General features: G+C 50.1%; 1 protein-coding gene across 4 annotated transcripts in view; it reads left to right on the forward strand.

Moving 5' to 3' along the window:
* The window catches only part of LOC120949718 (probable WRKY transcription factor protein 1), a 100675-nt gene that overhangs the window by 52636 nt on the left and 29309 nt on the right, over window positions 1–18730 (forward strand). For 3 of the 4 annotated variants that reach the window (XM_040367196.2, XM_049606102.1, XM_040367198.2), the window contains exon 4: window positions 12345–12471. The exons of the other annotated variant lie outside the window; for it this stretch is intronic. The gene's annotated coding sequence lies outside the window, so the exon portion shown is untranslated. The remainder of the gene's footprint in view (window positions 1–12344; window positions 12472–18730) is intronic. 4 annotated transcript variants of the gene reach the window in all.

Below are 18730 nucleotides of genomic sequence, written 5' to 3' on the forward strand. Positions count from 1 at the left end.
GTTATGGCTACGATCTAGATGACTGAAACGGTGGCATCAAGTCCTTCCTCCTAGCTTTAACTGAGTGGAAACCTCTTAAAACTCTTTTAAATGTTCACTTTTTCAATCATACAGGAGCTTGATCGAGATCTCTATCACGTCCGACGCACAAATCGTCTTTCAATTTAGCCACAGCCGTTGCCGCTAATCAAGCAGGACACTCTGCGCGGTACTTCGACTCGAAGCTGGTGTGAGGATAATTTTCAATTAAAATGTAAATTAAATGCCCTTTTAGCACACCGCACAGCACACGATCGATTGCCGCCGGTCGAGTGCGAAAGAATAATTTCCCGCTTCATTTTCATCGTCCAACCGAAGCCAAAGCCAAACGGTAGCCTGCAATCGTCGGCTATACAGGTCGTAAATCCGTTTCGCTTCACCACCGAGCGAGTGATAAAAATCGAAGAAGATATCAACGCTTTAATCGATTATGACAGCTCAGCTCGATTACAAACGGCTGCTGCACCCCGTCGTAAAACGGTCGCCCATCGGTAGCGCTTTTTTGTAACTGGCGAACAACACAACCGAACACCCGGAACACTGTTATTGCACCAGTTGTTGGCAAACGCTGAACTTTTGCTGCTAGAAATGTGTGACAAATGCGAACTCGATGGTGTACCCCCCTATAAAATCGAACACCTCACTTGAGATTGACCCACCGACGGCACCACGGACGGCGCACGGCTGGGAGAGCTTCAGCCTGTGAGAGCCTGTAGAGCAGCGGCATAAGGGCAGCGTGTCTTTGTGCATCGCCGACGGGCACAATCGGGGCACACGCTAAGCGCGCTTAGTGCTCTTGCCGTAACTAATCCGTAGCAGACTAACGCGTCCAGTGTGTCGTGTACGGTGCGGCTGGACCCTACAACATCTACACATCGTCCACCGGTTGTCTGGAGATGGATGGCACAAGGGGACGCGAACGTAGGGGGAGGGAATGCAAAAAGGACCGCTCCACAGCAGTACATAAATTACGACGCTTCGCTAAGTGACAATAATTGATTTCAACCATTTACACGGATCAACTGGCCGAGATTCGACGATCGTTCGGCGAGGCCTAGGCAAGCGGCCTAGCGACGGCAAGCAAGATTAATGGCAGCTGAATGAGTCGCAAAGAGGCCGATCAAGCGGCTGTTCAGGGTTTGGTCACTTGTCAGCCGGGACAATTGCCGGGATTGACAGTGGAATCGAGCTGCAGCATCGCACCGTTAGGATCCCTGGTTCGCTCCAAAGTCCTTGGCGCGCTCACTGATGCTTTGCTACCTGTGCGTCCTATGCGAACTTTGCCGCATGTCCAATCGATTCCGACCATAAACACGACAATCAATTAAAGCTTCCGTGCGACTGATACTGACGGCTGGGCGCAATGAAGAAGCTGCAAGAAGAAATGGGCTGAACCCGTCCGACACGTGTCTAATGGGAATTTAATTTGCCAAACAACCGCTGCTCTTCGTGTGCGATCGATCAATCTGCAATCTGTTTCCACCATCTTGGATTAATGGGCTGTTTTTTTTTTGCTCGCAATAAACAAATTGATTCAAACGGTGATCTTTAACCTGCGCCAACGCGAGCTGAAGATGGGTTCGTGTGCCTTCAAATATTCCCAGAAGAAGTGTACAACTGCTGTTAAGATCAGTGTTAAAAACTGCTCTTCCCATAAATAAAATGCCTTCAAGGCACACACAAATATTGCAAACCATTCCTTCATTAGAAAACGAACAAATATCTACAAGAAGAAACGAATGTATTTGCTTGTTTCACAACAACATCACTCGCACAAATATTGCAAATGTGTTAACTCACGGAACATTTCCTGCAGCGTACTTATGTAGTCCGTCTTGTCCTCTATCCAACTCCAACCTCCCTCCTTCGTGGTAATCTTTCCGCAAACATTAATGAACACGGGCGTAGTGCCCGTGTTTTTCTCCCACATTTGTAACGCTTCTCCGGCCGTGGCGCAATCGATGGTGTATTAAAGCTCCATTAATTCTTTTACGGCGCTGGTTTTGTTTTGTTTTACGTACGAACAACAGCGCGGATACGTGCTGCTGTATCCACCACGCCTCGGCAGTTTCTCGGCTGCAGCTGGCAAAACAACACAAAAGGACAGACCCTTGCCATCCCGCAGGGCATTCGGGTGTTAAAGGTCACGGTGAGTGTGGTTCTTGGCGGGAGTTGCGTGCTCTACACCCGATCTGGCATTGATTTTTCGTGTTCACTTTTATTCAGGCTGCTATTGCATACCCCTTTCCCTTGTTCCATTTGTGATTGTTGTCTCGGGCACCAAATGACTTGCATTTGATTCGTGAACATCTCAACACCACTGGATGGCAAACCGAATGGCTGATCGCATGGACCGCAAGGGAAAATGTTGAACTTTTGCTCTGGAAATGGTCATTAAAATGGATGATAGCGTTACTTAGCTTAAAATATTGTTTTAATCAAGCTTTTGTCGTAAAGAGACTCTTTTTACTAGTATTAATTACAAAACATTATCTTACTTACAGGCTCTTCATGATCATACTTAAACATGGTTTCGAGAGCTCAATCGCACAATAACACAAATAATTTAATAATATATGGCCTCGAGTGCTTTAACCAATGCCAAAACAAAGGGAGTTTTATGACCGACAAGAATCGTACCTTTAATTTCAGCTCTAAGGTATAATTATTGGCTGTACGTGTGTCGCTGTATCTTACTTGTCTAAAAGCATATGAAAAGGGAATTCTTCACAGAAAGAGAAATAATCGAAAAAGATTCTGTTTAATTGATCTTGTTCATCGACACTGCATTTTTAAAAGTCTACAAAACATAATGCGTTTAATTCCTTTATCTTTGTGTCTGTACTATCAAACCTTATGTTCCATCTTGCAACCTTTCTCACGAATAAGTAAAAGTACCGTTCTTTGGCATTCCAAAGAGGTCTACAATTATGCACCATTTTCCTGCTTCCATCCATCATATCTGGTAGCTTGGTAAATGCGCTTGTTAACACCTTCGATTAGCTCGTCTAGCAGAGTAAATCGTTGCCATCACCCCAAAAGGACATCCACAGGTGCGATAATTGCCTTCACCTCAATTAGCTACCGAAATATTTCAATGCGCGTGACGACACCCGTATGCAGTGGAGAGGAAAATCGTTTACCGCTAATACTCCCTCGAAAATCCTTAACTACATCACGGTGCAAGATGATTTCATGTGTGTGTGTGTGTGTTTCTACTGCCTTTTAAAGAATGTGCACTCCGACAAAATCAATTACCCGCGTGATAAATCGAATCCACTCGAGCTTGACACAACGAGGGCAATGGCAAAAGGTATCAAGCAATGAGCATTTATCATTTGCAAAGCTGATTCCGAAACGATTGTCTAATTAGTTTCCATCCGCAGTGTCTTGGAGGGTCTTTCGGAGGGCCATATCGATCGAGGCGCGCAGCCAAACGGGAGCCAAACCGATCGCATTTCGTTCGTGATGTTTCGCTTGGAAGCGGATCGCACCGAGAAATCCCCTTTCCCACCAGCCGTCGGGGTCGGGGTTTTTCCGAACTCTCGCAACTGGATATGACTGGTGACTAATGAGCAACAAAGAAGAAAAATTGCACCGAGTGTCGTACCCCGAGCGCGGTGTGGACCACGCGTGAACCACAAAAACTGAGGCGTGGTACTGCAGATTTCAACCAGGTTTTGCACCAACTCGGTCAGCACTACCACGGGAATGGAAGGGAGGAGAGTTGAAAAAAAATAACATCACTCGCAACTTACTGATGCTGGCCGGACATTCCGATTTGGCGGCCTACTCTCATTGGCCACCGGTTCGCCATCAGAGTGCGGGCCCGTGTCGATTTATTTGCCAATGCGACCCTCCCGCCGAAGCGATGGAAAGGACCACCGGTTTGCCAGGGAGCAGCAGCACCCATGCGATTGGACACAGTGCGAGGGAATGATGAAAGAAGTACATTTATTTCGTAATCACGATTTCAAATTGCGACCCATGCATCATGCACACCATGCACCGGAGCTCCATGCTACAGGCCCTGGCCACTGCGTGGCGCTCTGATTTCGCTTTCGCGCTCCGAATTGCGCACGCTGGTGCGTGTCAAAGGCTAAGGAGTCCTTCGGAGCGCACCTTCATCCCGAGTGATCTTACTGTGTTAGCAACAGCAACCGTGGCTCGCAACAAACGCACGATTGGTGTGTTTTGCTGGTCCCCCTCTCTGGCACGCATAGAACATCGACAGACCCACACACACACACGCACACGGGGAGCGCTTAATGACCACTTGTAAAACTATGACGATCGTTCTCCTGGGAAGTGCAAACAGTTTGAGATCTATCCTCATCAGTGCACGACAGACCATCCTCGCCTTTTGTCCAGCGAGGGGGAGGAGGATGTTAGATGCTCATGCCCGCGGCTAGGAATTGGGAAGGCGGCAGCTACGACAGCTCGACAAGCGGCACACAGCAGTTTGCGACATCTCGATGGCATCCCGCGACATGGCGGAGCGATGATCTTAAGCGTGCCCGCGCGCACCCGAGCGCGAATTACGACGATCATCGTGCGGACAGGATCCCATATTCGGACCAGAAACACTACATTTCCCTCCCCCGAAGCGGCTACTAGGCGCGCAACATAGTTGGGACCGTTGTTTCTGGCTGGAGGCCACCACATTCAGGTCAGCTTAAGTGGACCTCGGTGTGTGGAGCGGTTCGGCCAAACGAACAACACGTCCCATTCAGACGCACACCGACGGACGGACACTCGCCGCGCAGTCTCCGGGGGGGCGGCTGCTTGGGCGAAATATTCCGATAATCTTGCTGCTTTGATCTCTTCAACCGTGCTGGCAGCTTGCGATGGGAAGATGATGAGCGCACGCGGAGGGTAGCGGAGGAAGCGTGTGCATGTAAATATTTGCACGAACTTTCCGCATTGGCGCATTTTCACACGGAGCGGAGCGGCAAAGGGAAATGAAGTTCGGGCGCAAAACCTGTAGTGCACTTGATCATCAGCGGCGATCAATCTTGCGGATGAGATCGTGCCGTGTTAGCACCATCCCTCGCTTGTAAGATTGTGTATGTCCCAGCCCGTTCCCTTGCGTTTGCCGCACGTGAAGTGCCATACTTTTCGCCGGACTTTCCCCCGCTTGCAGCGGGAAAGCGAAAAGATGCTTCGCGTCAGAAAGCGATATGAGACGGTGAAGCTTTATCTCTCTAACGCCACGGCACCGCGGCGGTTCGTTTGCATATGACGGACACACATTCGCTCGCAAGCGCGGGTAAATTAGAATCAATCAAATGTGCGCAAATGGTCAACCGGACACGCCGGCAATGATTCGTCACGGTCGTGGGTCGCGGGATTGGAGAAAAAATTGGAGATGCACCCCCGACTTGGGAGCTTGGGAAATGCCCTGCCGCCGCAAGAGTTCACTGGTCATAAATTCTTATGGCACGCTGCGGTGCGTCACGTCCGCTTGGGTCACACTTCACGGCATAAGGCACACGGAGCTACAAGGGCCACTCTTGGCAGGGGGAAGAAAATGGACATAGAATTATTGACCAATGCTAAGTGCAGCGTGTGAACCGTTCCTCGCTTCACCTTGCGCCCAACTCACCGGACGAAACAAAGCGAGATGAGGCGACCATCTCCGACCGCGATTGCCGTGTGTGCAGTGGATCAGAAATGGTAACGTAGATTGACACCGGACCGATGCGGAGATTTCCCAAAACCCAAGACACTTCCCGCTTCGCCCCACCCCTCGGTCTGACAAGACCAATTTGGAGTCATCTTACACGAGTTCATCATTCGGACAACTCCACCGCATCCCGTTGGCACTCTACCGGGATGCTGTGGTGCCTCGGGGCGTAGGGTTGATGCATTTTTACTTTTTGGAGTTTGTCCTTTGTGCGGTTTTGTGCCGTTTTGCGGATGCAGGACGATCTGCCAACAACAAACCGCATGCAACACGATGCACCTCTCCCGTCTCTCTTTCTCTCTCTCCCCCCTGATGTGTACGGTTGGCGCGTCTGGGATGCAATCAGGTGGAACAACACGGCCCCGAGCGTTAAAACATGTGTCCTGCCAACGGACCGTGTCTGGGCGGAATAAGTCCAGCATAAGCATAGCCAGCCGGAGGTACCATCCAGCGAAAAACCGGCTAAATGCACATGACACTGACAAAATTTTGTGACTGATCACCCTCGGGCCGAACGAGCCCTCGGGATCCGGCGATATTGGATTACCCGGGGCAGTTCTCGTTTCAGCATTTCAGACCTCGACCTCGTTCGATGCACTTTTCGGTGCGTTCGGTGGAGGGTCCGCTGCTTCATTCAGTGAGCACACGCACTTGACGCGAACCGACATTGCATTGGGCGGTGTGAACTCACTTGTCCACTGTTCGATCACATCACCAATCCGGTGAAGCGTGAAAGCTCGTACAGCCGGAGTAATTAACTTGCCACTACGCCCGAAGAAGACCACACCGAACTGCTACAATGTTTCCGAGAACTGTCGCTCGCCAGAGTCCCTACCGTTTTGGTCGTGATGGCGCAGTGCAACTCGCAACTTGTGGTTTGTTTTGGGTTTGTATCGGTAAGAGGTCAACCCAGTTTGCGGTCATGCAGGACAGCAGGATCCAGCAGATGCAGTGCACGGTATGTTCGCAGCACAACCACAGGCGCGACGGATATATTCACCTGCCGACCAGTACGGCAGGTACTTGGCAACCGACTACAGACTCATGACTCATGCAATATTTATAACCTCAACCTCCAAGCTGCAAGCTGCTTTGCATAAACCGCACAACGCACCGAGCCGAGCTGCTCGCACTCGATAATCGGCCACCGGTTCGTTCGCTTGCGTGCACTGCCGCGCCGTCCTGTGGTCACTGTAGCGCTCCTTATCGCTGGAAGTCCACTTCGACTACCCACTTTCCCGACTTGGGCAGAAGTCCGACGCGACCCCAACATGTATGTAAATACGGTTGCGCCTTTGCGTGCAATCTTTTGTTGCCAACTTTGCCAGCATCATCGCGGCGAGGAGCTCCGGAAGGTCGGTGGAGTAATTGGACAGCGCGGCTCCTTCCCCGCTCGTCGGCGACTTGGACGAATTTTGACCAAACCCCGATTGTGGTAGTAATTCTGCGTCGTTTGGGTGCTGTTTGGTTGGTCTCCCGCAGAAATACCGACGGCGCTCAAGTCGAGGTGCATTTTCATTGCTCGCAAGCTAGCGCGCGATCGAATGCCTGCTGCTGCTGCTGCTACACCAAATATGGCACCACTAATAGCGACAAACGGGGTGCGCTCCTTTGCCGCTCGGAATCATTCCGCGAAACGGTACCAACAGACACACACACAACAAAAAATGGCACCCAAACCGAAACGGAGATCTAGCGGCGTCGACGACAAAAAATTATGCAAGCCGCAGCACTCGCGCACCTAGGACACCCCACGGGAGAAAGAATTTCATGGCAAAATTCCAACGTCCCTGTCGAGTGTGGCGCGCGCGTTTGCATACAATCGGCGCAACCACCTCCGGGGCCCGCGCCTCGTCGGTAACAATCATAATTATAATGGTTTGTGAAGTCATTAAATAAATTAACTGTTTTCCCCCCTCATCGCCTACCTCTCGTCCCATCCCCAACACACCTGGCTGCATTGGGGACGATAGAAGGAAGTAGACCTTACACTCCTTCTTCGATTCTGGGAGCGGACGGGTTACAAACAACCCGCACCTACACATACCGCATCCATGATCTCATCCAACGTTCATTTATTTCTACCACATTTGTGCCCTGTTGCACCGATCTGTTTACGGCGAATAGCCTCGGGTTATTGTCGGAAGTCATTTTTCGTGCCTCGTGTTTGCGTGTCATTGCTTCCCGAAAAGAATCGCTACGCGAAAAGCGCGACAATGAACGATTCGTATCTGAGCGATCGTTGTACTAGCTCGAGAAGCATTGCAACGGAGCATTCTGGATTGTTGCCACTGCTAATAATTCAATTACCCATCCAATCTAACAGGACAATCTCGATGTTCCGTTTTTGTGCTCCAATGTTCCTATCCGTTCCACCGTTTCCATCTAGATTATTTGCCAAAACTTCCCGCAATCAGTCTGAGCTACGACAAATTTTCCGGACATCCTTTGTCGTCGCTCTGTCCCGAGGCAACTCCACGAGACTACGAAATACGGTCAACTTCGTCCCATACCTCCAGGCATCGCGACAAACCGATGTCTTCCGGCAACCCAAGTCGAGGAAGTGTCCGCGCGAAGCTGCTCCAGATTTTTCAGCCAAACCGAGCCAAAGCCAACCACCTCATGAATAATGCAAATATCTACGCCCCGGGGCTCCGGACGCGTTCGATCCGGTCAGAAATGGTCTCGAAAGAGCGAGTTCACGTTTTGTAGCTGTAACAAACCACACCAACCGTGCAAGCGGAGATGATTCATTGGAAGGAATGTTTCTGGACAAAGGCGAAATGCCAAAACCAACCTGAGCGGTGACAACCCGATAGTTAGGCCGGGAGTTTCGTTCCGGCCAAACACACCTGTACGCCGATCCGGTCGAAGTTTATCATTATACTCCACTCCCGGTTTGGTTTGGGCACGAGAGCTTGATTGTTTCTTTTCGTTTGGTGGATGTGTGTGTCGTGTATTCGAGCGAAGCCAATCGTAAATCCAGCCACCGCCGCTACATCATAATGACATTCGATCGGTATTGGTTCCGGGGACCCACCACACAAACCGTCGATTATGATGTATTCATTCCGTTAAGCTGCTGCCCCGCACTCTCTCTTTCGCTGCCTCCTGCTCAGGACGCACATTAGGAGGCAATTTCTATTGATGATAAAATCACGATTTATGATTATTTGTTCCCTCGCCGAATCGAGCGCGGGCGCAAACGCGAGCCCGAGAGCGACGAGCCCTGCTCGTAAGAACATACTCAATAAAGCAAACGTTGCGATCGTCGGGCGTGTGAGGGAAGCATGATGGTTTCCACGTTTTCCAATCGTTTTCCAATCGCACAAGGTGCTTTATGGAACACGATCGTTTTGTTTCCTCGTCTCGGATCGTCCGGCTCGTCCGGCACGGTGAAATACAGGCAGTCCGCTAGCTAATGTTGAGGTAATTTGATGTTAAATTGTTTTGTTTATCATTTTTCATTCACTAGCGAATGATAAAACATGTTTCGCTCGCTGCGATTAGATGATCTGTGCGCGGCGATCGCCGGTATCTTGGCGATAGGTTTGGGCCCCCGTCATCAACGCTCAACACAGCTGCACCGTGTTCTGCCAGGTGACGAGAAATGGAAGAAAATTATGGCCCTCAACTCATGGTGCGGCTCAGCGGGTCGAGATGGGAGAATATGCACAATCGCTTGTTCGCTCGCTCGGTCGGCTGTCGGCTGCTATCTCTTAAATGGCTTTTATTTTCTGCGAATAGATCAGTGTGCACTGTGCACTGTCCTGCCTAATGGAATTGAAGATGCAACGACGACCAGCATCGTTCCCGTTTCACCAATCAACGCGCAGATATTTATTTCCCCTTTCGCTCATCATTCCGGCAAAGATTGCCTTCATGATATTTAAAGGATTGGGTACGATTCGAGGCAGTGAAAACTCGTCCCAGATGCCGTCTGCACAATTTCTGTCCAATCCTAGCAAAGGTTAGCCGAGGGCTGGATAAATTTCAACAACTTTCTTCACTTTACTTTACAACCCTTATTTTTTAAGAAAAAAAAAACCCGATAAGTGGAGGATGACATCCAGCGAATCAAACAGCGCGCGTTTACTAGTTCATCATAAAAACATTACTGTCGCACGCTCACTAAAGTGGCTTTCGTTTGTCAAATGAACAATAAAGAAACAACGCTCGATAGTGATCTTCCCGACCCGGACAGGCGCATTGCTGGAATGATCAGTCGAACTGAACATGACTTTTCTCATCGCATCCAATCGCACCGAACCATCGGAGTGAAAACATCTGTTCCCGTGGCGTGGCAGGTGGAAAGCATGTCCAATTTATTGCACCCGGGAGTACGCGTAACCAGGTCGTGGCTGAGAGGTCTCTCGTGCCCAGACCCCCGGACGCCTCGTCGCTGGGTGCTGCCCGTCTTTGGCTGACGAGCTAATTGATTGCGTACTTGTCCGTCATTTGTTGGGCATCGTGCGGTGGCCATCTCGTTTGCATACCCCGTGGCCCGATGGCGGAAATAGTACACCTAATTGAAACACCTAACGTTTGGGGTCAGTCCCTGCCGCCGCCCGTTCGTTGGGTGGACTGGCCGCAGCCCGTATGACGATTTACGAGTTGTCATAAAGCAGCCGACGAACGAGGCGAACGAATTCCCTCCAATAAACCTCGGCATCCGGACGGGCCAGTGTAATGGGCAAAGAACAACGCCGATCCGATCCGGCTGATGCCGCGTACATGCCATTTTAAATCAGCTGGAAATTTATGTTTTCGCATTGCGACAGGTTTCCCGACCACACGACGATGGCGACGGCAAACGATGGTGAAGAGAAAAGCTCATAAACTCTTTCCACTACTTGTGCTGAGGACGATCTAGGAAGTGCATATCGTGTACCGATGGCCAACTGTCTCCATTTGCTCGCCATTGGGTCGAAGACACCCAAGGTAAAGGTGGTAAGTGGTGCAGCGACATTCGCACACTCGTGGGACGCAGAATGATTGAACAGGTGGGAAAACGGGTGGGAGTTCGGAGCTCTTGCTCGACTCGTTAGGGGTAATGTGTGTGTGTGTGTATGTCTGTTTGTGTGATGGTGAAGATCATCTGCTCCATTAGCGAGAGACATCGGCGCTCATCAGTGGAGCATGTCATGCGCTCTGCCACTCATAAATCTCGATCCTCCGAAATGGCTAAGAGTAAATTAGCTCGCTTGGCTCGTATGAACAAATAAAAGCGATGTGTTTTTTTTTGCGCACATCTTTACCGGAGCAACAAGCTGGACTGGAGGGGAGAAATTGCGTGAGAATTGGCCCACGAACATGCTTCCCAAACACCTTTTTCAGGCACGACACAAAAGCAAGCGCTGTTTTCGGTTCCTATCGATCGGTGGTCTGGTGTGAACCGACGCAAATGGCTTGGCCCCCTCTGCGTTGTCTCATTTTATTCAGCAGTCATTTGAATTCATTCGATGCGCTAACAAGATTCGACCGCTAAGTCGAAGAGTAAGCGAGTGAAACGTTATAATTTTCCATCGATCATCCTTTTATTACGAGCCCGCCGAGCCCTCTAATCTGGTTAGATTTTGATTTACAAGCTAACGACCCGGGCCCGGTTCCGTTCCGCGAGTTACCTCAGCGGGCGGTGCAGCTTTTCCGCAGGAAGTCTTCTGCGGGCCGACATCCGACGACGAGTGAGATCAAACACACCCAAAACGGAACACGCATAACATCTAAATAAATGTTTTCCTGCGGCCGGCCGGCTAAACAAGCACCCGGGAGAATCTTATTATGATGATGGTGATGAAACCCCAGCCACAGCCACAACCGGATGGAAATGAAAGGGAAACCGTATTGGGTAGTAATTAGATGAAAACGAAACACACCTCTCTCTCAACTGGTGTCGTTGGGTGGATCTCAAGTCGGGAAAATTCCACCACAACCAATCCCAGTCTGTATTTACCAGTTCACATGGAATTTATATTTCCTCCACCATGCATCGTCCACAGCACGCTCGCTGGCAAAGAGATGCGGAGAGGAAACTAATCTATTAAAGTTACAGTTTTACTAATTATAGTAGCCAACTGATCGGATCTTGTTATAAATCACCCTTCCTTCTGGCCTCATTTCTCTCTCGCAGTGACATCTACGATCGGTGGTCATCGGACTCTGCTAAATACCGAACGGGTGTTTACAGATAAGATCGAACAAGATCGTCGGTGCAATATCATCAATTATCTCCAGTCAGGCTCGAAGCCGCCCCGAACCCATTCTCAGCGGTGAAGCCTTCTCTAGCTGCGTATGTTGCGGCCATAAATTAAGAACCCCGTTTGGGTCCTTCGAGTCGTAGTTGTTGTTGGTCTTTTTTTGCGCAACAAAGTCACCTTCTTCACGGTGCCGCTTTATCCCTAACGCGATAGTCGAGCAGCGATCGCATGAAGATGATAGTTGAAATAAAATTTAATTAGACTGTCACCATCGGTGACGGAGGGAATTTATGCAGCTCTTTCTCCTTCTCGCTATGCTGCCATGCTGCCCGATCAGTGTTTGTATGGATTTAGTTTTTGCTCAATTAAAATCTTACCATTGCGCTCTTCTCCGCTCTTTTCCCCCACCATTTCATTCGCAGAACACTTCGCACGAGGCCGGCTGGTGGTCTGCAGTGTGTGCACAAACCATTCCGACTGATGCAAGATCAGGAGGATCGAGCTGGAACACCGACAGCGAGCGATAACATTAAGCCCGTAATGATGATGGTAAGTACGAATTATGTTAGCGAGCGCACCTTTACGGCTGCCTTTTCCCCCGGCCGAGCGAGCCGAGATCTCGATCGATCTTGCATAAGTGACCTCGGCCGAACAGTGAAGAGCTGGACAAATACTCGAGTCGGGATTAAAACGGGGTGGCCCCCGACAGTCGGCACAGCAGATCGGAAACACTTTTAGTAACATGTCGGGCCTTGGGCACTCGGGCTTAGAGGAGCAGAATTACAAACTGCTGTTAATAGCAGCGGGTTGCCCCAAGGACCCCCCGATCTATTTGCTCTCATTCGTTGATCGACAGGCCAGGCCCGGCTGTTGATGCATGAGCCGCAGGATTTGCAACTATTTATGATGGCTTTTGACGCCTCGGATGATCCGGTTTCTCGCAAGGTATCGAAGGGCGATAAGCGGCACACGAGGGATGTAGCCCGCGCGGAGACACAAAAACGTGACGGCATGCACGATGCGTGCGACATGCACACTGGGACGACCCACACAGCCACACACACACACACGGCCGGCACCGAGATGGATCGAGGGTTGACTCGGGGCATCATTTATCTTTCGTGTCGATTCACGTGCTGAAAAGGCGGCGAGACGATACTTTTCTCACGCTGCCCGGGATGACACCCGCCGTACCCGCCGGTCGAATATCAATTTGTTGTTGGCCGGGACCTCGGCACACAACATTGTTGGCCCATTTGGTTCCATCGATCGTCTGCCAGCGCGTCTGCCAGCTGACGGATATGGATATGTGAGCTGCTTTTCAAACATTCGCGCAAGTTCCGGGACTGGTGCGATTATGCACACCTCAAGTACGGACACACACTCACTCACACACCTGTCAGGCAGGAGTGGAAGACGAATGGCACCTGGGCTGAATGCGCTATGACTTAGTTGACTAGCTAAGGCACCCTCTTGTGCTGTGCCATCGAAGTGCCACCATTCAAATGCATCTTCCCGTTCGGCGAGAACCTCAAACCGTCCGACCGTCGAGCAATTCACAAACGGACAGAACCTACCTCGTTTTGGTTCGCACTCCACTCGAAGCTCTCGATAGCAATAAAGTTGTTAATAATCATCTTCAGCGGCGGGTCGTTGCGGAGGCCACCGTACGCCGTCTCGATCATCAGCAGACGATTATGATTATTATTAATTTTCCTAATTTTCATAATTTGATAAAGCTCGCGCAAACGCCAGCCAGCCAACCAGCCAGCCCAATCGAAGGTGCTTGAACGGTCGGCGGGGTCGCGTGTGCCCACCGAAACGGCCAATTCCGGTCAGCATAATAATAATAAAAAAATACATCCCGTCCATAAAATCCGCAAATCACGCGCGTGCCTCCGGTTCACGATGTCGCAATTACTGTTTATGACATTTTCTCTCACTCTTCCCTCATCCCCTTTTTGGTTCTTGCTTTCCCAAACCAAACTTTTCTCCCTCGAATGGGATGGGATCGAAGCCCTTGATCGAGACTGGGCCTAGCTGATGGTACACTGATTGGCTATTTCGGTTCGCGAGCCATCCCGACCCATCCTGGACAAGCGGGCCTCCCTTGGGGATGGACCTATCCGAACAGATTGCTACAGCGCACAACCAAACACTCGAGGTAGCTTGCAATCCATCGATTGATTCCAAATGATCTTCGTCGATCACCGGTCAGGAGTGGAAGATCTCCCCCCCCGTTTTGGGGTCGGTACATTTTGGGCTTCGAAATGGACGATAATACGGGAAAGGCAATGTTTGATGTGGAATGTTGCGCCGGAATCGACTCATCCTTCGTGGCAGTGGTGGTGGTGATGGTGGTGGGAAAAAATCATAATCAATTTCAATTATTCCGTCATTTATCAAATTGTTGACCCGCACGAAGTCAATCAATAGCTCCGAATGGCGCAAATCTCTTCGGGCCTGATCGGGCGCGCGCTCTGTGGGGTTTTTGGAGGTATTCCCGCGTGCCCGAAACGCTCAGTAAAAAGTGACCAAATGCCCGTCAGCGCGGAGATGGAGCCGGGCGGAAACATCGCGTCCAGCGGTGAGTGAGACACGCATGCAGCTCGACTAGTGACGCGGGTGACTAGAGCGTTCGATATGACTCCATTAATCATTGTTCGCTGATGACGGTGATGCATTGACCACCCAGAGACCCCGGGATAACCCGTCCTTTGCCATCAGAAACTCGGGCTCGAAGTCTGCACACGAGCCCTCCAAGACGTCGCGGGACGACTCATGACAAATTTCTCAATTAAACGGATGGGTACCGATTCCGCGTGCGTCGCTGCGAACAATTGTGACCTTTGAGAACACTTTGGGCCCTAAAATTGAAACGTTTTACAGCCTCCTTTTTGAGTGATGTTTAACAAATTGTGCCGTTTCAAAAAGGTTTATCGTCGCGCGAAGGTCGCAACTTTCTAAAAGTGAAGAATGGAACAATTATAACCCGAATTGTACAAGCTATTGGTAATAATCAATCACAGACAAATGTTGTTGAAGGAGAGCTACACATTTGAAGGAACGGGATTGCCTAAACAATCCCATGACATGTTGCTTGGCCAACGATGCCAGCTCCCATTGCCAGCATGCAGGAAATTATAAACCGTTCAAACGCGTTAATTGGACCACAATAAATGAATGAACCAATTCATTCATCATCACACCGAAGCCACTGTGAATGGTCACCATTTTCCCACGGTCTCCAGATAGTTAGAACGCAGCCCGCGACCGTAGGACACACAGCTCGACCCGAGGGTGCGAGCTCTCCGGTGACGAAGAAAATGTGTGAAAAGAACCCATCACCCCCCCGCCTTCAAGAGACCAAACGCCAAACGTGAAAATACATATTTGCATAGCAATTTGCACATGCTTAGGTATCATTATCACGCCGATGCTTTTCTCTTTGCCACCTCAACACTCTGTCAATTTGACCGTTGGCTGCCTCCCCTGGTCTTTTGCTGCCACTTTTGCGGGTCAATTGGTTCCGGATGTTTATGTGGCTGACTGGCTGACTCATTGACTGACTGACTGACGGACGGACTGACCAGATGGACGTCGGGCCAGCAGGACCGGGCAAGGCAGCTCTGTAAGCCTTCGGACACGTCCGATGACAACCTCGTCGGGGCAGAAGACTCCAGTAGCAGTGCTGATGCATTAGGCGAAGTCAGGCAGCGAGAAAAACGCACTCTCATCAACGTTTGCCCCGCTCGGTTGCCGTTGCCGAGAAAGAGGAGAAGGAGTGAAAATTGCGCATTCGATCTTGCACCCGTCTAGACCGGCTCGTCTACTAGTCCTAGCGGTGAACGGGAGCAAACGATATTTTGTCCCCCCCCCCCCCCCCCCCCCCATCCCAGACACTTGCACCCTAGCCCCGCGCTGTAGCACCAAACGTTCGTCCAACGGTACACAACGGGCGCAACGAAACGGCCGCGTGCAGTGCCCGAGGGCTTGTGTGAGCCCTTCGCACGAGAGAGTGTGTGTAATGAGCATGATTGAACGGCCGATTGTGCAAGATTATCGCATTCTGATCGAGAGCACACGATCCTCTTCGGAAACGGTCGGTGCATCTAGGCCGGAGGACGACGACGACGACGCCACAATTAATGCTCGTCGCTCGATCGATTCTCCCGATCACCGCGGGTTAGATCGCGCACGCTTGCGCAAGTAGACAAACGGCAAAAACAACAGCAACAGCACACACAAAAACAACACAAACAGATAGACACATACCGAGCAATGCCGGGGCTGCTGCTCCGTAAATCACTCGCTCGAGACGCTTCGTTTGCCGACAAGCCAGGAACTGGTTCTTGTGGCCGACAAGCTTCAAACCACAGCGACGATCCCTTTGGGTGGATCACTTGCTCTCCAAGGTATGCTTTCAATTGTGTGTGTGTGTGTGTGTGCTTGTTTCCCGGTTTCTGGCAAAGTGAAAAGGGCAGAGAGCTTTTGCTTGGAGGTTATCACCCAGCACAACCAAGATATCAAGTTTTGCCATTTTATCGCGCCGTATCAAAAGCGCTTAGCGGCACGAACTCACACGAAAGCAAATCTTTCGATATGTTGAGTGGAATTTAATCGTCACCCTCCCCACTCGCACTGTGCGGTGAATTTCAAGGAGTCGATTACGTTTCGGGCCAATGAAATCTTCGCTGGAGATTTGTCGTCATCACGCCTTCAAGTCTGCGCCTGCGCCCACCGAGCCTGCGGTTCCTCTGTTTCGTCTCCAGCCTGCAACAGACCCAAGGAAGCATGCGGAGTTTTACGATATTTGCACCATAAAAACAACCTGATTTGTATGACAGTTTTTTTTTTTCGTCGGTCTTATTTTCGCTGGCCTTCTCACTACCTACTCCGCTCGGTCTTTCATTTACTTTTAATGGTTATCGCTGCCACCCAAACGGCATATATCCAAATGTGCGCTAAAATGACCCCCGCCCCCCTACCACACATAGCCCCACAATTCTTTAGATCAGACAATTTCGTCCCACGCCAACACGGTCGAACTGGTTTTGGGGGAGTGAAAAGTGACGGCATTTCAGCCTTCTTTCTTAATTTTCATCTTCGGGGAAGCCTTATCTGCCATCGAGTACGGTGGAAGAAATTGGCAACCGATGTGGGGAGGGCAAATGATAGGTAATATAATGTCGTCGCCCGAGCTTACGCTCTTAATTCGTGGTACTGCGAGCGGAGGGGCCTAATGGCCGACAGCTTAGGAACGGAGTAAAACTTAACGGCCTTCATAAAACCTGCAAAAAATACTCCCGAATCGGCCGTTTGGAGGAAAGCTTAATTCTTCGATAATCGATCCGAACCGGACGGAATGACCGGACGGGTCCTTACGTCGTGACAAATGGGCTGGGACGATGCGCGCCTCGGGGCAGTGATTGATTGAAAAGAAAAAGAAAAATTTATAATGATCCTAAGAAAGTGTCACTCTTGACACTGAAGCATAAATAAAACAGTCAGCTATTAAGTTTTGCTGTAAAATGAACAATGTTTAAGCTGCGAATAATTTTCCTTTTTCGACCATGAGCAACAATTAAAGCAGGGAAGAGAAATCACACACGGATGATTGAGCAAACTTCCAATGTAAACTCTCAGCACAGTTAGCGAGGGGTTCGTTTCATGCTACCTGCGTTGAAGTCTTTCGTGTGTTTCAACACGCCCCCGGTATCGCCAAACTGCTCCATTTGGCCCAAAACGGTCCACGATTACTGATCCGCACGCCAAATTAACGTGCCGATTGCATCAAACTCAAACCGTCGATACAAAGTAGATCATCGTTTGGGCGATCGAACATGGGGTGCACCCGTCGAGCGCAAACTGCAGGCGCAGCAGCAGCACGACGCATCACTACTACCGGGAGTGTGCGACCAATCACCCTCACCCTTGACAGGCGTGTTGCGACAAAACTCGCACACCCTAAGCACGATTTATCGCGATCGTTTCTGCTGTCGTTCCACAATTTATCGTTCGCCTTCCGAAATCGCGCTCGATCGTGATAAAAGTGATTTGCGTTGCATTAAGCGCGCCAACGGTGCCGTCGGTACAATGCTTCTTCACACCCCGCGGGCTCGAGCACGGAGATGCTTCCCATGTTTGCCATGTCATTGCGAAACATTGAAACACAAAATTTGGTCCTTGAAAATTGGAGCAAAAGGGAGCGATGATTGAATGTGGTCGATTAGTTATTTCCTGTGAGTGCGCCCTGTCGCACGCTGGTTCAAAGGGAGCGCGAGCGCTCTGGTTGCCTCACGAAAGTACCAAAACGGCTGAAAGTAACAAAAACAAAAATCCTCGATCACACTTTCCCTTAATGTTGCGGATCGCTTTAAGGTAGCTGCAAACCGTTCCTTACAAACTGCACTCTCATTTATCATTCGAGCTCCCAACTAAAATCGTTGCCTAAAAAAATCCTCTGTGAAGCAAAATTGTGTCTTTGCTTTACCCGGACGCCACCCGACAACAAATGATTCGCTTTGAACGAGCCCCGACGTTCTTTATCGGTAGTGATTTGCTGGCAAGAACACAAGGATGAGCGACGAACCTTAATTTATTCAAGCCGTCGTCTTTCGCACCGTTTGGCCCATTGCAGGACTTTTGATTGATTGCTGTTTCCACTTCGCCAGCTAAGAAAGAGACATTTAGTAATGCTTCGCTAGAGGTTAAAAGTGCAACATTGCACATCGCGCTGCAATCTTCAAACGATATCGGTCGTTTAAACACGACTATAAGAACCGTTTTGATGGTTCAAGCTACGAAA

The sequence above is a fragment of the Anopheles coluzzii genome, chromosome 2, assembly GCF_943734685.1.
Source record: "Anopheles coluzzii chromosome 2, AcolN3, whole genome shotgun sequence".
NCBI lineage: Eukaryota > Metazoa > Arthropoda > Insecta > Diptera > Culicidae > Anopheles > Anopheles coluzzii.